The following is a 22665-nucleotide window of genomic DNA, read 5'->3' on the forward strand; positions in this document are numbered from 1 at the left end:
AAGGGAGGGAGGGAGGGAGGGAGGAAGGGAGGGAGAGCTACTGATCAGGCAACCATAAAATTATCCTACTGAGTTTGCTTTTGCTCACGACTGGTCAGCAGGAGAATGCTTAGGATAGGACAAGGCTTGCAAGGAAGCATCTCGATGGAGCTGGGTGCCACAGGGGTGGTCTTTCTCCTGTTTTTGAGGTCCCTTCTCTGTCACCCAGAGAATATGCAGGCAAGAGATCCTCTGGCAACATGTACTGGATTGCATCTGAGAGAAAATAGGTGAAAGAGGAATGTGTTCTTCTGGAAGGATGCTCTGCTAAACCATACTGGGTCTGCAGAAGTTTTTGGCAGTATGGTAGTGTCACTGCAGCCTCCTGAAGTTTGGTAAAGTCAAACGGCAAGGCCTACCCAGCAGATTTAGTCATATTTGGCACCTGGTTGTAACTCAGCAGGACTACTGGGAACCACACTATTCATTTCTCCAGCTGCTGGGTCACTGCCTGGGACTTTCTCATGCATAATGGCCAGCTGAGACTCTCTTTGCTAGCACCATACTGCAACCTAGAGGTGATACTTCCAGAGTTACAGTGCCATGGGGACTTCGGGCTACGTCTTGTGAAACCAACGCTGCTTGCAATCATCAGCACCTAGAACCCAGAGTGGTGCTGAGCTTTGCCTTTGCCTGTCTCTCTCCATGAATCCTTAAATCCCAAGGGACTTTGTTAGTGAGGTGCACCTTTGGTTTCTTGCTGGTCAAAACACCTGCATATTACATTTATTTATCTCTGGGGCTGTACAGAAATTTAAAAGTACTAAATACAACTCTGAGTTTGAGTCTTCTTGTTTTCTTTATAGCTGTATTAGTAATTATTATTCAATCCCATTCTTTGCTACCCATGGGACTAACAACGATGGAAACTAGATTTGATATATTTAAACCACACACGGTGCTAAAATTCAGATTCAGAGACTTGTGGTGTGCAGGACTTGGCCATGTCAGTTATACCTTGTTTAACAAACTGACTCAGTGTGCAAGGTCACCTCTTATCTGTAACATCTTCTGGTAGAATTAATTTAGGGAATTATCTAGGACCATGGATTGTTTCCTCTAGTCAATAGAAATCTGTGCTGCTGGGGACCTATGCTTGCTACAATACCAACACAGGCTCTTTGACCCGGCTCTGCAGCAAGTGGCATCCCTCAAAGCCTTTGTTCATTGCTTTTCATTTGCCACTTCTGTGTCAGGTTTTTTTGTCTTCTTTGAGCACTACATGATCTTTTTTCCTTTCAAAAGTTTTCCCTGGCCATAGCAGTTCCCATTCCTTCCCTCCCAGCTGGTGTATCCATAGTCCAGATCTGGACTCTATGCAGGTTTTGCGACAAGCTGTGCTGCCTGTGGAGGGATGGGGTCATTACTTCATCCCAGGAGAAAGAGCAATACTTCCTAAATGAAGGTATTTCTGTTTAATTATGGGAGGCATACTAAGGCACAGCACTTTCCATTTTATTTCCTGGTGATTTGGACAGGTATTTGTCTTACCCATGTATTAACACGCACGAGCTCCTTTCTCTGGTGTCCAACAGCCTCGTTTGGACCCTTCTCTCATGGCCCAGCCAGGCAACGATTATGAGGCACTAGAAAGCCTTTCCATGGCCTGTGTCTCAGGGCATCCTTAAACACATCCCATCTTCCCAATGGGATGAGAAACAGGCACACAACATCCTCCCAGCCCACCACCCCTCCTGCCTTGCCCAGATGAAAATGCTGCTACAAGGTCTCTCCCCAACCCTGACACAACCCCAGTTTCAGCCCAGACCCTGGCTGGTGCCCATGCAGCCACAACATCCCACTCCTTTCCTCTAGTCCGAGGCTAATTTGGGGATTTTGGTGGTGGCGTATTTTTTGTCAGACACCAACTATTTTACTACAACAAATAGGTGCACGTAGGCCAGTGTCAGTAGATTTCAGATGACTGCTTGGATATATGCAAAATATACATGAAAATAAAAGCAGATCCAAGCAAGGACAAAGAATAATTCTTTGAAACAATACAATTATAATAATAACATAATTTAGAGCATGAATTATTCTAAACGAAATTATTATTCTAAATACAGTTTTCAATAAGTGTCTTAAAGAATTCTACATAAAATGACATGAGTGAGACAATGTGCTTTGTAGCCAGCATAGCTGAAAGCACTTTTTCAGAATGATTTTGAATAAATAAAGGAGATTAGAATAAAGAATTCACTTCTATCTGACCCGAGAATAATTTCCCACTTTCACATTTCCCTGACTTTTTGATAAAATACATTAAATTGCCCAGATCAATAGATCCCTAAGTGGTGGTTTATTCCTTCACAAGCCACTGGGCTGTGCTATTACTCTACATTTTAAGGTTTCATCTCTCATAGAACAGCTTCCAACGCATTGTTCAGAAGAATGACTACTGCTTGTGGCAGACGTAAATTGTTCAGAAACTGAAGAATCTGGTCAATAATTAATGCCACAATAGCAAATAATGAGCTGAATTTTAGCTCAGTCACAATTTTTGTTTTCTTTGTGTACCTGTAAATGTGTACAATAAACCAATTGCTCTTGGATCAAAATAGTTTCCAGGCACATTAGAAGTATCTAGTGATGCAGATTAGTTGTAATTGAATGCTGCAGTCCAGCTACCAGCTTCTTTGCAACCAGATGCTCTGTTCTAGATTGGCAAATGGAAAATTTAATCCAAAGTAAGGAAAAAAAAAAAAGAATAAAAGGGAAGGCTTAGCTTCAGTGCAGATTTTTGTCTATTTTTACAGTGCTGTCTCTTGCAGTTGATCTCAACCAGCCATCATCCAGCTTCATCTCTGTATTGCACAGCTTGGTTTTTAAAGGTGTTGCTCCAGAAAAGTAAGAAGGAGTCAATATACTAAAATATTAATAATATTTTAGCCAGAGCAAAGATATCAAGCAGGTGGAAGTATCCCACTCTTCTCTGGCAGCCTGCTTGGTCCTTTTGATGCTCAAGGTTGCACTGTGTATTGCTTTTTCCTTTTTTTTTTTCCCATTTTTTAAAATTTTATTTTTAGCCATCAAACTGCAGCTCAAGGTGATAAAGATTCCCTGTGTGCACTCACTGGGCTGTAACCTTTGTCAGCCACTCAGCCCTCAGATTCTGTCCCAGGATAAATTCCTGGAAATGCTATCTGTGATTTACATTAAAGTAAATGCTATCTGTGATTTACATTAAAGTATGCTTTATTTATCAATATACTTTTTCTCAGGTTACCCACAATTTTAAAATACTCATGAAAACTTCTTATTAGACCTATGTAACACACCAAATCTGCTTGACTGTGGGAGCATTAAATCAGGAAACAAATTTCACACTCCTGAAATACAGCTTTGAGGACCAGAATGCCCATGCTGTTATTCTGTGTGTTTTATATTGTGGCAAGGGTAATCATGGACTGAGATCCCATCATGCACAAACTGTAAAACACAAAGCCAGACAGCAATGGCCAAAACCTGCCAATATCTAAGTAGCTTACCCAGGCAATTTGTGTTGTGGTTAGTACATCTTCTATATGGTCTTCAGGTCAAGGAATTCAAGGAATGACCCATCCTAGGCAGCATTTCTATCTAGTCCCTCCATGACATTCAAATAATGTTTGAAAACTTGTGTTTTGCACTGATCAAGCCGCTTGAGGTTCCAAGACTGTTCAATCTAACATCTCTTGGGAACATTACATTTGCTGTAATATCTTGCAAATGGCTTTAATTTTAATGCACAGCTTGATCTATAATTAGTTAACAAGTCTCTCTTGAGCCAGCTATGACAATTGTTACTAATTTTTAGCAGCGTATTTATAGAACTGGTCACTAAGATATATGCAGTCCCTCATCCTTTTACTGCTGTCCTGGAGCATGTAGTTATTTCATTGGCTCTAGGGACATAGCTGAAAATAACTCTCTAAATGCATTATTAATAACACAGTCACCACTTAAATAAATTTTAAAAATAACTCATTTACCTTTTTTCCATGAGGAACTTTTATTCAGTTTATATTACACAAGCTCTGAAGAGTGGAGTGTGATATTTGGAGCTTTCTTTATAGTTGCTTTCATATTTGGGTTCTCCAGGAATATTACATTCATGCTGCAAACACACTTTTTAGAAGCAGACAAATGACTGCTCTCACTATGCTTTGGACTTTTCCCTGATATTGCTTAAGATTTTTACATAGGCCCGATTTTGATCCTTGGTGCCAAATGTGGCTGATAAAGTAATGATTTGATGTCTTTTAGACACACGTGTTTTGACACATCTTTGGAGTTCTGGAAGAGAGAAGTTGCCTCTGGGAGCAGGTGAGGTGGACACAGTGGAGCATCTTTCTCCTGAGGGTGGAAGAATCCTAGTGCAAGACAGTTTGTGAAACATCTCTCCCTGCAGGGCCAGCTCCCTGCCCTCTGAAGGAGGCTTTAGTATCCTTCACTCACAGACATTCGCTTTCACACTCTTAACAGGATTTTCAGAGGGTCAGCCACACTTGCCAAGGGTGTTGTCCCGAGGGACAGGGCTCTTGGAAGTACATCACCCCGAGCTGCCGACAGGAAAGCAGCTTATTATCAAACTGCCTCTCTCTCCCAGAAAAGCAAAAAGCCTGATTTCTTGCTTTTAATCCCTTTTTCACCCTTTCCTGAAAATAAATTAGATATTTCAGTTGCCACAGGGTCTTCCATCAAGCACTGATCCTGCCACCAGAAGGACACTATCTACTTCTAGTCTTTGTTCCCCTTCCTTTCTGAACCAGGACACACACCCAGATGTGGCCTTGCCCTCCAGAAGGCATCTGTTCCCTCTATGATACCACATGGTGACATCCCAAATATCTCAGGCAATTGACATTCCAGGTGATTACTAATTTCCTGGGAATAAATATCCTGGTCAATGGTGTAGCAGATAATCAAATAAACTTCTCTCGGATGCTGATTTCATGGATGACCTGAAAGATGTTGCAGTGAGAGGCAAGAAAGGAGTTTCCAGGAACTTTTTTATGCAACACAGTCAGAGGTGTGCTACTTGCCGGCAACTTTTATCTCCAGAAGTGCTTTCCAATGCCCTTGCCCAAGTGGAAACTTCTCCCCTCCTCATCTATCCACCTCCTCATAAAACATGAATTCTAACTTGGAAACAAGCTTGAGTAACTCTCATAAACAGAGCCTGTGACAGTGTATTTTGTGAAGAATACACAGTGTGAGTCAGACAAAGCTGGGAAAACAGGGGGTTTGCAGGAGGACCAAGTACGGGCATAGATGTTGGATGCTTGAAAGAGGACATCACTGTCAGAGATTCTCCACTTTAGAGTGCAGTTATCATCTGGAAAGTGTAAAAGTGACATCCTTGTATGCCACATTTATTCCTCCTCCACAATTTCTATTCCAAATTCACTCAGTCTTCAAGTCAATACCACGTTTTTTGCTCTGACTGCCAGCACAGCTAGCTCAGCCTGTTACCTGAGAATCAAGCTGTGCTCTTTCTGCTTATTAAAACATTGCCAACTGCAAAGCTTCTGGAATCAGACATTAGCTGGCACTGCAGCTAATGTCTCTCTAAGGGAGAGGCAGGACATCCGAGCACAAGATGATTAGCAAATCCCAGCTACAGGAATGAGAGAGGGAGAAAAAACCCAATCGATCCTTAAACTCGGGACACATGCCTCAGGAGGCCCACAGAAAACACCTACTTACAGCACCTAGGTGCCATTTTTATGCAATTACTCGTCTGACTATCACTACATTTCATGGTGGAGCAGCTAAACAGGGAGCCAAATAGCCCCTTACTCGAGTGCCAGCTGTGCCAGATTTCCAAAGGATTCACTATAGAGAAAAAAGGTGAAAAAAACATGCAGCCAGGATTTATTTACTATTGACTTGTCATCTCTAAACTGCCACACCTCCTGCAGCATGTAAACCTGGCCAAGGTGTGCTCACTCCTTTTTGTACATGGTTTAGTTGCCAAGAGATTTAAACAGTCTCTTAACAAAGGAATGAAGATTTATTTAAAAGGAGGAAATGAGAAATGACAAGTGAACAAAAGCCTTAAATAGCTCAGAACTTGTGCTGGATCCAGAAGTGCATCACTAAGTCCACGTGCTTATCTGGAGCTCAGCTGACATCTATGAAGTCCCAGGTCTGCAAAGCAGGCAGGAGCTCTCAGGAGGGCTCTCCAGCACCAGTGCTGCTCCTCCCATCTGGAAACACTGCAGGCTGGAGTCGTCACTGCTTTGCACCCTGTGCAACCACTTATCTCTGCAAAGACTGAAAGCAGAGAAGGTGCAAAATGCTGGAGGATTACAACATGTCAGCACCTTCTTTCACACACAGGCACAGAAATGGGTAATGAACTGTTGAGAGCTGCTCAGCCTGGTCCTCATCCCAGAAGCTTTACGGATGTCTAGAAAACACCTGCTTTCCTCAGGGGCAATATGGCTGCTGAAGGCAGCAGATGAGCTGCCTGAGAAAACTTCCTTGGGTTAAGCTTAAAATACATTGGACTAGTGAGTCTTTCGGGATCTTAATTTCTCCCAGCTGAAGACTGCTCAGTTAAAACAGGTCCAGTGCCTGGAAGATTGTAGTCTGATGATCCAATAGCTGTAAATTACCTGCTCTTCTGGTGGTCTCCAAGGGAAGGTCAGTTTGCACACAGAGGATGTGATCTCTGGCTGCTCATTGAGAGCCCATGAGCTGTGGCATCACACAGACTGTATCAGTCAGTTACTGGGGTGGCTGGTGCCTGAATCACAGACTCACAGAAGGGCTGAGCCTGGACAGGACCTCTGGAGGTTGTATGGTCCGACTCCTGAGCTCAAGCAGAGCCACTCAGAGCCACTTGCCCAAGACCATGACCAGGTGGCTTTTGAATATCTCCAAGGTTAGAGACTCCACAACCTCCCTGGGTAACCTGTGCCAGTTCTCAGTCTCAGTAAAAAGTGTTTCCTGATGTTCAGAGGGAGCCTGATGCATTTTATTTTGTGCCCAGTGCCTCTGGTCCTGTCAATTAAAGAGACTGCATGTAGCAGCCTGCAGTGAACCAAGCAGAAGGGAACTAATTCCTGAATTTCATTCTAGGGTCCAGCTGAATATGTAGCACAGGACAGTCTCTGGCTAAATTCTCTGGTATGTTTCAGGGAAAGAAAGATGTGAGCCTTGCAGTTCATGCTGATCTGTGCTCAGCACCATAAGCCACTTGTGGATGCATCATTTTGCACTGGACATGTCTTTAATTCTAAAAGTGTGAAATGTTGCCTTCAGTCAACTTGACAAGCATTTTTCAAGAATTAGTCTTCAAACCCACAAATCTCAGCAGCAATTCTTTACACTTGGGCAGTGAGTAGGACTTGCTGCTTTTATTTTTTTTTTTTAACATTTTCCAAGGTCCTGTTCTTTAAATAGCTGCTGCAGCTACCTAATTTTCCACTGCAATATTGCCAGAGGTTGTTTATCTATTTTAATTAATTTATTTATGTATTTTTATTATTTAAGTGTTTCTTCTCGGCTAAATGGTGGATGATAATAGCCATGTCACAGTGATGCAGTGCTAATTCCAGACACCAGCCCTGGTGATGTGTCACAGCAGGCGGAACATTGTCAGTGGCCATCTCCCAGGGTGTGTTGCTGATGGCCCCAGACTATACCCTGTTTTGTTCTTACAGTTGCCTTCAATCTTACAGGGAGCTGGGAGCCCCCTCCAGCCATGGCAAACCCACACATGTTTTTTCTCCAGGTAGACAGCCCTGGTGATGTGTCAGAGCAGGCAGAACATTGGCAGTGGCCATCTCTGGTGGTGGCCTTCATTACAGTGGGGTTGGTGACATGGTTGGGCTCGGACATTTTCTGTCCATCAGGGAGACATGGGTTGGACAGCCTTGACCTGAGGCTGGGAGAGCCCCAGTCATGGAGGCAGGGGCTGCTGGGGGTTGCTGCATTCTTTGATGTTCCTGTCTTTGACAGCTAAATCCCTGGACAGGAGCATGGCTGGTGCAAGGCACACACCCACCCTTTCCTTCCTCTACCACCCAGAGAATATGAAACTTTCTACAAGGAACTTCCTACAAGAACACTGACCTAAAGATAAGGAAACACACTTATCCCTGGTCTGTACCCCAGAATGGTCCTACAGGCTTCTGGAAGCTCTCTACAGCTGTGAACATAGGGAACTCCACACCACCCACTGCCCCATCATGATCCTACAGGCAGCTGGAAGCTCTTCATAGCCATGGGCGAAGGGATCTCCACACTACCCACCATCCTTGTACCCCATCATGGTCCTACAGGCAGAGGGATACTCCCCATAGCCATGGAGAAAGGGAGCTCTGCACCACCCACCATCTCTGTGTTAGACTTACCTTAAAATAAATGTTGAGATTGATGAACTCATTGGTTGGTTCTTCTGGTTTGTGCTGTCATTTTAGGGAAATATTTGGGGACCCTTCCTTTTGCACAAGTGAACTTCTTTTCCAGACAGACCACCTCTCTGACAGCAAGGACTCTGTTGTAGCTCTTGGCACATGTCCCCTTTCATTTTTTGGAAATACACTCCAATCTTTCACCCTTGTTCCAATCCTCCTTTTGGGTAGCAGCTTTTGTTACCTCATAGCAAAACTGCTTTTCCGCACATAAGGCCAGCGTCCCTGCCCTGCCTTTCCAACTAAACAAAATCATGACACAAAAGGGAATGGTAAAAGAGCATTACAGAAGCCCCATCTCTCCATCTCCCCCAACTCCTTCCCCTTCAGCTGCAGAAGGACAACAGAGCATGTTGTTCTGCACCAGAAATGCTGGGAAAAAAGGCAGGCTGGTTTGCCTGTGATGAAAAGAGCAACCTTGAAATCCCAAATAGCCAGTGGGGATGAGATATGCTTTTGAGGACACTCTGGCAGCTCAGCATGGAGGCTTTGAGTGTGCTGTTCCATCCCAGGCACTCGGGGCATACAGCACACTCCTGTTTGCACAAATCTCTCACTACTGTAGTTTTCTCAAAAATTCATAAAAAATACAGAGAAAAAGCAACACAGCAGCAAGACCCTTTGGGAGAGCAGCCTCTTGGATTTGCTCTGTGTGGTTAGACCCAGGTATGAGGCAGTTTGGTGCAGGAGGGCCATCAGTAAGCAGGTAGGCTGAGGCACTCAGCAGTTTTGGGCTGCTTTGGACACAGCAGCCACCTGACTGTGGCAATGTGCTTGTTTGTCCCATGGTGTGCTGCATTCCTGGCCAGAAAGCCCCTAGGCCCATCCTCTTCCTATAATCTTTGAGAAGTCTGCCTGGAAACAGAAAGTGAGCAGGCTGTTTTGTTCTTCTTGCACAAATGCAGACCAGAAATTACTTTCTTGCATGAGCAAGCTCTGGAGTGGAACTGGAGCAACATATCCAGGGGACAACTGTTCACTGCTACCAGCTTGCAGAATTTCCAAAGGCAGCAAATTCCCACTTTCCACCACACTGGGCTAGATGGTGCATCTCAATGCACAGGAGGTCAAGAAGTATTTGTTTCCTAAACGAGTCAGGAAAGGAGAAAACGAATGGAAAAATAATTGCAGGGCTCAGTTACTCGTTGAATAGGTCAGGAGTAAAAGATGCAGAAGCAAACACGAGCAAACAGAAGGACGAGGCTCGAGACACGGATGTCCTGGTGTGGATCACAGCAGAATCAGCCTCTGGGGATGACTGGAAGTGGTGTGTGGAAATTTAAGTACTGCCTGTACTTCCCAGGCTCTTCACAGGATGGAATGCCACACAAGGAGGACTCTGAGCATCCAAGCAGCTCTTTCCAGAACCCAGCCTTTCCACTGAAGGCTTAACAAAAAGGACTCAAACAGACAGAATAACACAGCACAAAATGCTGACACCATCCCAACTTCTGTTACACTCCCTTGCAATGTAGGTGACGGAGCACGATATTCACACCAAATCTGCATATCAGGGTCCTCTGTCCCCAAAGCCATGCCCCTGAGCACCTAACCCAAATCCAAGTGCTGCCCCGGAGAAGCAGTCACTAGGAGAAAGCAGGCCTTGATGGGCCTGCTGAGTAAGGAGGGCTTGAAGAGTAAGGCCCTTCTGACTCTCCACAAAATGGTAAATTATGCAAAGTTTGGTGTTGTGGTTATGCAGGTGTTGAGGACCCCAGTGGATCCTTCCCAGCCCTGGCACTGTTGGTGTTTGCAAAGGAGGACCAGTGAGATGGAAAGAGGTAGAGAAGTACATTTGATGATTGAAATGGTGTTGCTCTGGTACAGTTGAGGGTCTGGCCTAACCCTTGTAATGAACAGAGTTACTTGAAAATCAAATTCTTTACTTTGTGGTCTTTTTTTTATCCTCTGTTTCAGGCGCTCCATATATAAAGGTATCTGTCTTCCCATGAAAGAAAGTGAAAAGATTAATTTGTTAAGTCAAATATTCATGACTCCCAGAGATAGGAGAGGAAGTCACCTGAAGATCATTTATTATGGGTAAGTAGCTGAGGTTCCTCTGGAGGAAGGTATAACTGCAAATCTGTGACACAGAGGATTTTTGACAAGGGATGAGTCATCTCCCGTCCTCCCTGTCACACACCTGGAATTAAGATCATGGACAGGTGACAACTCTGTCACACAAAGGCTCATTTTCCATTGATTTCAATGGCTGCTGTCACAAATCTTGGAGTCAGATTATCCAGAGAAAATCCCAGAGCGTCCGTATAATGTCTGTGATAAGGCATTGTGATAAGATAGGTGATTAAATGACCTCATGTCCTTCTGGGGAAACCCAGGCAACTTTGCAAAGTCAAAAGGACTTTGCTGATCCACACTGGCCCAACAGCCACCTTAAGAGTGCTGTACAGGGGGATTTTCCATTTGGCTTAAACTGGAAAAGTAAACTAATTACATGAATGAATGTTTCCGGCTGCGACAGTATCAACCATCGGAATGCGTGTGGCCAGTGAACTATTAAGTACAGTATATTTTAGCATCCCAGGGGACAATAACTTACCTTGCATGGCAGCTAATCATTGCTACCTCAGCTCTGCCCGCTCAGTCCCTTTGAGTGGAGCTCCAGACACTCATAATCAGGCCATTCATGCTCAGTCACGCATGCAGCCTTCTCCAAACAGACACAGTGCCTCTAATCACCACCTCTGCTCTCATTTAGGCTGCCATGTGGAGTATGATGCAATACTAAAATGGATCTCGGCAATACAAGGAGCCTGTCTCATACTGCCTCTCATTTAACGTGGCAGTCCCCTGCTCTGATCATTCATCTGGGGCAGAGTGACCCTGTCACTGCACGTGCTGTTCGCTGTGGCCTGGGCTGGCTGCTGTGCAGCTGCACAGGACCACTCTGGAAAAATACGAAGCACAGAGGGTATAGGGTTTTGCAGGCATTGAAGCGTCTTGTGAAAGCAGGTTCCACATGTAGAAATAGACAGTTTTCAAAGATTCACCTTGAATTCTGATTTTCATAGGTGACACTTTGGGATTGTCTGGCAGATTGGCTCTCGGCTCAGAGCTGGTCCTGCAGAGCCAGGGCTGATGCCAAGCAAAGTCACCTGTATGCCTCCACATCCCAGATGTTTGAGCTTCAGCCTGCTGCATGGTATTCCCTGTACCAGTGCCTGAAACAGCTGTGATACTTCCAGGGCAAAGAAGACCAGGCCACCTCCAACAGCATTTTACCAATATCGTTTGTGCCTCCTGGCTCAGGAGGGAGGAACAATGCAGATATTGTCACCAGAGCTTTAAATAAAATTTCCTTCTTCTTTCACATATTCAGGAACCTCTCTTCTTCCCTCTCCACAGCCCATAGCCTGAGTCCTGTTTTTATTTTGAGGGCTAGGAGGCATTTTCTTAACTTTTCATCTTTTATTTTAGGCTGGAATAGAGTTTTTGTGTAGGACTGGCCATCCTGTCTCTAAAGAGCAACTGTAGCTCAGCACCAAGGATGTTTTTGTCAGTTCTTGGACCTTGATGGTGTTACCTGCAATTCCCAAATCTTGTTGGTGACAAGGATAGTAATGTCCCGGAGGGGCTAGCGCAATATTTTGATTTTTCTCAAAGTTTCTCTTAGGTGTTTCTATTTCAGTGGTCTTCATTTTCCTTGGGCATGTCTATATAGGGAAAATCAGGAAAGTTGATTTAAATTAACTAAAAGCAGGAGTTTAAAGTGAATTAAGTAAATTGCATTAAACGTCTCGTTTCACAAGTAAAGTGGCTTTAATATGACTTAGCCTTGGAAGAGAAGTAAACCAAATCAAATCAAAGACACTTTAATTCTGACAGTTCCCACAAAGGGCTTTAATTAATGCAGTTTTACTAATCCACTTAAAAATTCAGATCAACTTTTCTGAGCAGGTTCGTGTAAACAAGCTCTTACAACTGCTCTGCCTGAAATGATTTAGCTTGGTTGGATAATTTTCCCCTCAGAAAGTGAATCCATGTAAGACTGACTCTGGTGGAAGTCCCACTACAGGGGCTTGCACTTGGGTAACTCCATCAACTGGAAAAGTTGGATAAATATAAATCCAGGGTATCTTAGCTCTTTGTAATGCCTAGAAAGTCCAAGGTACTGTGCTTCCCTATCATTACACACACACAGAAATGAGGCTGCGTCCTCAGTTTAGGAAAGAGAAGATGACGGCACACGGCTCCACGTCTCCTCCTTGGTTAGCATGGGGGTTGGAACATTGGCACAGATCACACTGAGCTCCAACAAATCCTTACACTGCAGCCAGGCAGGCTGCAACCCAGCTGGGATTTCTATTTGGTGCATTGAGACCTACATTAGCACAAAACTCATTTCCTTTCATGGGCCTTAGAATGGTAGAAATTAGGGCATGTAGTGATTCTTTTTTTTTTTTTAACTTTTTTAAGCACACCTTTTATTTGGCCAGGTTTGGTTCTGGCTGGGTCACAGCAAGAGGCATGACTTACAAACAACAAAAATCCCAGATAGCATTGGCCAAGGGGAAAAGAAAAAAGGGCTATTTCAGCCAAAACAGACATTTAGTCAATTTGAAGTATATCTCATCAGTGTGCACATCAATCTACCCCATTAAATACTGCATCCTTTAATTCCCTCCTTTAATTCCTTCTGCCTTTATGAACAATTCCCTTTGTAGCTGAAATGCCCGATGAAGGTAGTGCAGCCTCTTTTTCAGCAGGAATATGTATGTTTGACTTTCTCAATTAGCTGAAAGTCCTTCAGCAGGGGGTTCCCTGAGGCACATAGCATTCCTTGGCTGGTGACCCTCATTCCCTGTGCTGCTTTACCTTGGCAGGAAGAGCAAAGCGCAGACTTTCCACCAGGGTTTCTTCACTTTTCCCAAAACTTGCCAATCTGACAGCTTGAAACATCATCTGCTTTTTTGGGGGGGAATAATCTGGATATTCCAAAGTGCTGTTCTCACTGCACAGAGCCCCAGACCAGTCTGTGCTGTGCCCCCCCCCATGACTCTCCTGGATTGTGTTTGATGGTCCCTGCATGCTGACAAGCTGCAATACCTTGGTCTGGACCAGGGCAGACACCCTGACTGCAGTTACCAGAGCTCTCACTTTTCATCATATTTATTAGGCTGCATCTTTATGAAAGAGCTCCTCCAAAATAACTCAGGCAACTGCGGTGCTCCAGCAGCACTGTACACAAAATATTCACTGTGAAAAAAGTGTCAGCATCACCTTCACTGGATCAAAAGTCATGTCAGAGAACATATCAAAGCATGAAAATCTGCTTGCATAAAAAAGCCAAAAGCCTGAAGCCATCCCAAGCACCTTCAAACGATCCGGGAGTTGCACACAGAGCTGCTGCGCAGTGCGGATGGATCAAGGGGGAGCACAGTTTCCAGCCAAACTCCTTCAGCTGCTGCCATCTTCTCCTGGAGTTATTTTCAAACTGTGCAAACTTTAACTTTTTTTTGGGAGAAAGCCATTGCACAGTATTGGAAATCCTGCTTGATTCAAAGTCTCAGTGCCTGTCAGGTGTACGTTCCTTTATAGCAGCAAATCAGGAGTCATTCATCCCATCTGAGTCAGAGATAAAATCTATGAGGGAACTTTTTCTGCACAGATTTTACAGGTGTGGGAGCAGCTGGCTCTGGGGATGGGTAATGGGGACACAGGCCTCCAGCTCAACATTGTAGCTCAGCTGACACCTGGGCAGGAGGAACCTGCAAGTCACTCAGTCTGATGGGGCTCTCATTTATTCACAGAAACACCTGCCACACACTAAACCCTGAAAAAGCAGGGTTTTTCTCATTTTTCCCCCTAAAGAATTTGTGGTCTAACAGACAAGTTGCACTTCAGGTTTCTTTAAAAAAACAACTTTCCCATGGAACCAATTTGATTCACTTCATGTGACATAGCACTGAAGGCCAGTGAGTCCAGCAGTGAGACAGCCTCTCTCACCCTTCCTCCTGGAGTCTCTGCCCTCATGGAATAGACCTGAAGGGCTGTGGATGAAGTGAGAATCAGTTTGCTACACAGTCCTGCACATAATGACCAGCTTGAAAAAAAAAAGTCAATAAAACAAAATTCTGTTGTTTGCATTTTTGCAGTTGAATATTTGCATACTGTCATTTTTCTTCCTTGGATATTAATGCAGGAGGATAATTTGTAGGAAAACTCAGGGGATCCTGATCACACCGTCACTCCAGATGTTTTGTGCACAGAGCACAGTGCCTGTGCAGAAGTCTTCCAGCAGCTGGAGCAAAAAGCATCTTCTGCTGCTCCATAATAAGGAGAACATCCTGTGTCTCCTCCTTGCTCTGTTTATCTGGTCCCTGTAGGACTGTGAAGTAGCAGCCCTGTGCAAACACAAAGACAGAGAGGGGAGACAACTAACTCGTGCCACTTATGAGGGAGACAGCTGTCACCAGTCCTGCCCATCTGTTATTCCCACTAAATCTTCTTCACCCACTAAGGCATTGAATGTGTTTCGCTCCAAGAAAACCCCAGCGTTTCCAGTTCTGGAGATTAAGAACGAAAAAGCTAAATCTAATATTTCTACAAATTTGATTCTTCAATGCTGCTGGAAGGTGAATTCATCACTGATATTTCATATGATTCATGTTGGTGCATCATTTCTTGGGGATGTAGGTGCCTCCATCACTGTCATGCACTATTTCAGTCCCTTCCTATTGTCCTCTGCACCTCCACAAACCTCGACAGCTGCTTTTCTCACTTTTGCAAAGTACACAGATAAAGTAGCTTATGTGCTTCTGAAATGGGGACTCAGCGTGTTTTTTCACAGTTTATCTTGGAGCCTGAAGGGCTCTGTCTCTTTGCACTTGCTGTTGGTTTTCCTGCCCCACTATGCCTTTGGTATCTCTCTGATACCTTTTGTATCTCTCCGATACCTTTTGTATCTCTCCAAGCTTATCTGTCTGTGCTGAGATCTCCATTCTCTATTGTATCAGTTTATTTCCCTCTGTGTAAGCATTCATTATATTCTAATTTCCTCTTATTACTTTAAATTGCCCATCTCTCTGTACCATGTTTTCGACATATTTTCTCTGCAGTATCAATCTACTACCATTCCTGTTGTCATACATGAAATCCCTATTTGTGCTTGGTCTTTGCATATTAAGTGCTTTAATTAATTAATTTTGAGTTAAATATTTTTAAATTGAATCTTAAAATTAACCCATCAGCCCAGGTACAAAAATCAAGTTCCATTATCAGTGTTTTCAATTGTTCAAAGTAGTTTATTAAGAGAGTTGCACCCTTCCCAGTTAAAAATTCCCCAGTTAAAAATCACCAACTTGCTCCCTTTTCAAACTTCAAACCACCTATACACCATAAGAGTTATCTTTCCTGTGTTTACTGTATACTTTTACAAGTGTTTTAAGATGTGTTGGATGTATTTTAATACTTTTTTTAGGTGTTTTTACTCTCTCTCTCTCTCTGCAAGCTAGCTGTGGTGGACGCCAGTGGTGGGCATTAAAAGCCTTACGGCTTTCAAGGAGCCTTTAGTAATTTTGTTTGCTTTTGGACCAGCCAAAAGCCAGCCCAGCACTGCAAGTTCTTTTTCTCTACCTGAGGTCCAGTGCTGTCTCAGCCAGAAGATCTCAGATCCCTGCGCTCCTGGGGCATACCATCTACTGAGCCATAGGATCCCAAATTTTGATATTTTTCTAATTTCTGTCATTTTTCAATTTTTCCGTTTTAATAAATTAATTTTTTTCAGAGTTGTCTCATTTCTCACACTGTTATACCTGAGACCCTCTGAAAATATCTTCAAATTTGTAAACTGAGGTTTTGCTTAGCTCTGCCATCATTTTGCAATAGGGTTTTCTTAAAAAAAAAACCAAGCTGATAAGTCATAATGTTATATTTGATAAATCTCATCTAAAAGAATGTGGTTTTTTCTATGTGCCAATAATAGGAACAGTATGCCTGATAATCCCACTGCTGATATCCTATCTCCTATCCAGCATTGCTAGTCAACAGGCAAAGACGAACTGCTGAGAAGAGTCACACTGTTGGAAAGCCTAATTTTGGATTTCAGACCCTGAAGTCTAAATTCTATTTGATATTATTTATGAGATCTTATTATGTGCCTTACAAATATACAGATTATGGCTGGTCATTAAAGAAAACCAAACCTTTACTTAATCCATGGGTAGTTGGCTGAATGGTGATATCTGGATTTTGGGGCATTTAATATTTATTATTTTTCCATATGAATAAAGATGTTCTAGCAGGCCAATCTCAGACTGAGAACAGCATAAAATAACGCTGTCATGAATAAAGCAAATATAAGCAGTTCCCAAACAGCCTTGAATTTGGGCTTACTCACTGAAAAATTTTGATAAGTGTGATTATGTTCAGAAATTTTTATGTCTGAACATATGCACTTTCACAATTCATGCATACACATTTAACTTACTATTGTTTTTTAAAAGAACTTAATAAAAACATTTTCAGTGAGTAATCCTAAAAAAAAAAACCCTCCTTATGGAAGTCTATGTAGAGAAAAAAAAAATGAATTGAATAAAAATTTGGGAAGATGGGGCGAAGTCATGTTTGCACAATCAGAAATCGTACTGTCTGGTTCCAGAGCGTAGGTATTGTGGGGAAAAATCTTGACAGGATCTTTGTATTGACCTGATTAGGCAGTGTATTTTGGGCCAACCTAAAATAAGCTGTTATCTTCTTTCTGTGTTTTCAAAAGCTTTCATTTAGATTTGAATGGGTGTTTTGTTCAACCTGAAACAGATCATTTTGTTTGGAGGCCTTTTTTTTTTAAAGAAAAAAGAAACCTAGAGCTATAAAAGCAAGAAGGTAGGAACAGCCTACACTTGAGGTGATCTGAGACAGCTGCCTTCAGATCTCTGCTTGATCAGAGAAATTTAAAACCAGCTCCAAATGTGGATTATGGAGGACATAATGCGAGTCAACTCACTTTGGTGAGTGGCTTCCGCATTGGGTAAAGTTTCACCTGCTGGCTGTCTTGCAGTGGGTACTGAAGTCAGGACTGAGATGCAGAGAGCTGCAGCCAGGTGTGAGGGAGTCCTTTGGGAGTGGGAAAATGGGGATGCAGAGCTCTGTTCTGGCTGAGGTCAGGAGGTCAGACAGATAGAGGGGAGAGCATCAATGATCCCACAGCAACTTGCACTGATTTTGCATAGTCTGTTGTGGGGAAAGTCAAAATACTCAGGAAATCTGAAATAAAATATCACTGCTCCAGGTGAAACTCCCTCAGCTTGTGGCTTGCTCTTTTGGCTTGCTCACTGTATTAAACTAAAATTTCTAAATGCTTATGCATGAAATCAGAACCTGCAGAATCTGAAAATGCACATCCACCTTCGAACTTGTCTTTGCCACTCCTGATCCCTCTCCCTCCATTCTGTGGTTATGTCTGGCTGTTTCCATGTTCTGTTTTGGCACTGTCCTATTGATATTTTTTTCAGCAACCTCAAAAGAAAAAGGAGATAAAGATGGAGCCCAGTGGAGACGCCCACTCTAATCCATGGCCAAGGCAGGGCTTCCTGTGTGTAGCCCAGCCAAATGGCTGAGTTACCATTTCTTTGTGAGCCTCAATCAGACCCCATCCTCCCCTAGACGGCAGGATGTGAACAAAAGGCTTGGATGCTGCTCAAGCAAGTGGGAGAGGATATTTCCTTCCAATTCTCCAAACTGTGGGACAACTGGGAGCCAGGAGCCTGAGCCTTGTGCTCTAAAACACAAGCACTACAGGCATACTGGAACTCTCTAACACAACACCTGGGGGTGGCAGCTGCTCCACGGGCAGCACCTGCTGTGCTTCAGAGAAGGAGGTGGGAGATCAGTACCAACCACCTGCAAGGGTAGTGCCTATTTCTTCTTCCCTTGGGTCCGGTCAAATATTGTCCCCATGTCCCTTGGCTTTAGTCAGTCTAAAGGGAGAGCCCCGATCCTCCTGGTGGGCGATTTGCCACCGCCCCTTCCCACATCTATTTGAAGAATGATAGGAGGGGGATCACTCTGCACCTCAAGTTGAGTCTCTGCAGGCCGGTAGAGTGGGTGTGAAATTCTGTGAGGAGATTTTTTTCCCCTTCAGTTCCCTCAGATCTGGGTAACTCTGCATAATGAATGCAGCATTTACAAGCTGGTGGAATTAAGCAGCATTCAGCTTAATTAGGGGGTTGATTATTCAGGGAAGAAATCAGCATGTCAATCAGGTATGTGGTCCAAAGTGTTCTGTGGGAGAAGGTGGGCAAAGGCCTACCTGCAGACAGTAAGGCAAGTATCCATGTGCCTCTTTAGGCAGCCTGACCTGCCCACAGCCAGGCAGAGCTTTCCCCTGTGCTTTCATACACCTCTGAAGTGGCTTTTTACAGCAACGTTTATCAGCATTCAGGAGCTTCCTGCTTGGTCCCAAGTTAAGATCTACTATTCATATTACAAGATCACTTAAGCATCCTGCACTGGCTGAGCTGGGAGTCCGCTGGGCCATAAAATTATCCCGGAGTAAACTTAGTAAAGTAAACTGAAAAGGTTAGGGTGAGTTTATCTCTTTCTTGTGTGCATTAAGGAAACGAGGCTGTGGTATTTATCATCTTCCAGCTGAGCAGTTGTGACCTGGGAGGCATTTCAGGTTGACAGGAACAGGAAAATTCCATTTCCTGCATGAGTCTGAACGGCAAGAAAAGCCCCAAAAGCTTACTGCCAAACACATATAGATTTTTTTCCATATTTATGGATATTCAGGTCTTATTTCCTAGTGATTGAGTGTGTGATAAGGCCTTAGGTAAGTTCTTTCTCTTTCCTGCACCTTATTTCTCTAGAAGGTGAATTGCTGATAATAATGGAATTCGTAGAATGATTAATCAGCTACCGACGAATGGAAATATTAAGTATGAAAATCTGAGGTGTAAGCTTTTGGGGAGGTAGAGGCTCAGCTTCTCTGTGTTAAACACCTATATGATGGGATCCTGAGGCAGGACTAAATACTGGAGTATTTGAAATTAAGGTTCATATTCCCAGACTTCACCTCGCATTTTTCCTTTCAGGATTTTACTGTTTTTCTCAACATCACAAGTTCTCTTTTGTCCTCCTCAAGCTCTTGTGCCTTTTGATTTTCCTTAATGGTTTTGTATGAGCTTTCAGCTTGCTACCAATCTGTTGTTTTTAGCCTCAGCGGTCAGTTTTTAGTCACTGGCACATGCTTAAATTTTTGAATATTTAAACCTTATGAGAGCAGCACCAGTGCCACTGGTAGAAATACTCAAGTCCCCAAGTAAGGCATAAATTTAAGAGCCTTGTTGAATAGATTTAAATCTGGTATAATGCTACAAAAGTAGGACAAGTTGTCTGGATTTATACCAGGTGTTTGGAAGCAGAATCATGACTTATTTTATTTCAGTAGAAGCACCTCTAACACCTTAATAGACAGATGCTCTATTGCATAAATGCGGTTAATGAGGATTATCTGAAATGTTCTATATATTGTATTTTTGAAGGTTTGCTGTCAGATATTGCAGTTGTAGCAGGAATAGCAGAAAACACCATGTCCCCATGGTACATTACATGCAGCACTTCCCAGTGGCAGTAAATGTTCTGGCTTAATCAAAAAGATCACATTTCTTTCCATTACTACCTGCCCAGAGAAGCTAGAATAACTTTTGGCCAAGGAATACATTAGTTTAAATCTTAGATTTCAAAATGAAATTAAACGAAGTCTTGCAGATATGATTCATATGTCCCCCATTATTTCCAATCTTCTCCTTTTTCTCTTCTAACTTGAATTTGTGTGAGAACTGCAGTGCTGTCGGTAGTGGTGGCACTGGCCGGGGGCTCGGCAGGGGTAGGCACGACATCCAGGCATCCCTCCTCCCGACCCACCCCTCTTCCCCTCACAGATCGTTTAGCTCAACCATTCCTGTGAATTGTCTGCTCGGCCAGAGCTACTCTCGCACTTCCTGCAAATCATCCTCAAGCAGCCACAACTTTCGATGTAAATCACAAGGCTCTGCTCTTTGCAAGGCTCGTGGAGAGAGTTCTGTGGGCAGTTCAGGCTCTCCCCAGCCCAGTGGCTGCAGGAGGATCTTTTGTCAGTTTTGCCTCTCCCTGCTGGGATGTGTGAGTGTCCCAGTTTGGAGAAGTGGGAAAACACTGGCACCCACCCACTGCACGTGCCTGTCATGAAGATTTATGAAGTGATATTTTCAAGGAGTAAAGCATTATTTAAGCCAGATGCTGTGATCTATTGATAACAAATGGGATGAACATTGGGTAGTTAAATATTTAAAGCACAATCTTTGGAATTGGGACATCTGTGACCTTTTCCAGCTCTGCTAATGGCTTCTTGCCTGTCCCTGGACAGGACACATCCCCACTGCTGCCACTCCTCTCCCCCCAGATTTTATATAATGCATCTATTTATCTGTGAACTCTTCTGGTGAACAGTGCTCTGACAGGTGCTGGCAGAAAGGCAGGTGCAGCAGGTTCTGGGTGCTCATGAGACCCTCAGGATCCTCTTTGGATGGAAGATTTTATACCAGTCTGAAGCTAGGGATGGGAAAGTTGCTCTTCCACCAGCCACCTTCAATTTTATTTCAACTTTAAGCTTTCTTGTTGTTATCTGTTCCCAGCATCACATCCTCTGTGTAGCTTGGGTGCCAGAGGGGTTTAGGGTGTCACTGTGTCACAGCTCTAGGAAACGTCTGACTACAGGCAGTGGAAGTTGTGTAAGTGCAGTGGCCTGAGACAGAAGATGGCTGGGAATAGATAATTTATGCATCCCTTCTGCTTTTAAACTCTGTTTTGATGATCAGAAACAAACACACATTCCTGTAGCTTTGTTGATAAAACTTTTCACTTTTTAAGAGAAACCTGATGTTCACTTTTCTTCCTGTTCGGCACATTTCACCTTATTTCAGAGCTGAAGCATACATATAAATACAGCAAGGTTCCTGACCCTTTTGTATCATAACAAAATATTCATAGAACAAAATTGCTGCAGATGTACCCCAGAATGGTTTATTCAACAGAGTAGTGTACATGGATCCAGTCAAACTGGGCAGTAGCCCCAACATCAACTATGAGAGTTCACGACTGACTCTCATGGTTTATATGATTTCTGGTTATAGATCTTGATATCTGTCACATCTTTAGTGCAACCTCCTATTTGTCCATGTAAAATGTCCTCTTTCAGTTATTTGCTCATGGAAGTATTTCCATTGTCCTGAGAGTACATCTTAGTCTGGTGTGCACTTATTTGGCTGTGATCCAGTGGAATACTCAGCACAGACATCTTTTATGAATCACATCCAATGTACTCCCATGTATTCTTTGAAGGACCACAACACTGAATACACTTTGTCCCTGGATTCTTGGTACCAGCTTCTGACTCAACTGCAATGTGCATATTTTGTGACGGAGGACCTTTTTCTGCAGTACTTTATGTTCAGTGAAAGTTTAATCAAGAAACATGAGTAATTGGCATTAACATTCACTTCTGAGCAGGAGAACAGCTTTGATAGCATCTATACTCATTAGACATTTCGTTCCAAACACTGTTCATTACAGTCAGCTCTTTTTGTATTGGCTTCTACTTTGTAAATACAGCACAGATTCTGCTCAGCACAGAAGCAGGCCTTGAACAAACACTCTGTGGTTACACAGAAGGAAGAAGTTTTAACTGTCAAAAAGAAACAAGTGGAACAATACAGTTACTTTAAGAAAATTTCTAAGCAGTGTGCGACACAACAGAAAGATCTGCAATGACAGAACACAAGGTTTATTCACTGGCTGCCTAAATGGGATGAGTAGGATTCATTTTGCTCACATTCTAAAATGAACCCCTGGAAAAGCTCGAGCTTCAACTTGGGAGGCCTGGTGAAAGTTTGTTGGGTTGCACTTATGGGACCAGAACCGCTGTATGCAGTGAAGGGGCATGAGCCATGCCAGGAGTGAGATGGGAGGGAGCCACACAGGTCCCTGTGCTTTGCACTTCTGTCTGCTTATGTAAAAATCTTGAACAGAAAATGGATACTGATCCCCAAAAATGGCTATACCAGCATGTCTGCACCACACCCCTTGTCCTGCTGCCACTAGAATTAGTACAGGTGAGAGACATTTAAGCACCTTACAGACTCTGTTTCCTTTTTAAGTGCATCTTAAATACAGAAATATCAATAAGCATTCATGAATAAGATTTCCTGTGTCCACTGTG

At 43.4% G+C, this 22665-nt stretch overlaps 1 long non-coding RNA gene across 4 annotated transcripts in view; it reads right to left on the bottom strand.

The window, feature by feature from the left end:
- LOC121668462 overlaps window positions 1–22665 on the bottom strand; it is a 76706-nt gene that overhangs the window by 14394 nt on the left and 39647 nt on the right. Inside the window, exons 4-6 of one of the 4 annotated variants that reach the window (XR_006017389.1) lie at window positions 13515–14812; window positions 8388–12121; window positions 3231–6300 (exon numbers count right to left, since the gene is read on the bottom strand). The exons of 2 other annotated variants lie outside the window; for them this stretch is intronic. This is a non-coding gene — a long non-coding RNA (uncharacterized LOC121668462). Of the gene's footprint in view, window positions 1–3230; window positions 6301–8387; window positions 12122–13283; window positions 14813–22665 lie in introns of those variants that run through there. One more of the 4 variants, XR_006017387.1, reaches the window with a different exon arrangement.

The sequence above is a fragment of the Corvus kubaryi genome, unplaced genomic scaffold (genome assembly GCF_017639235.1).
Source record: "Corvus kubaryi isolate FWS band 111438036 unplaced genomic scaffold, C.kubaryi_AGA036_p1.0 37385, whole genome shotgun sequence".
In the NCBI taxonomy this organism is placed as follows: domain Eukaryota; kingdom Metazoa; phylum Chordata; class Aves; order Passeriformes; family Corvidae; genus Corvus; species Corvus kubaryi.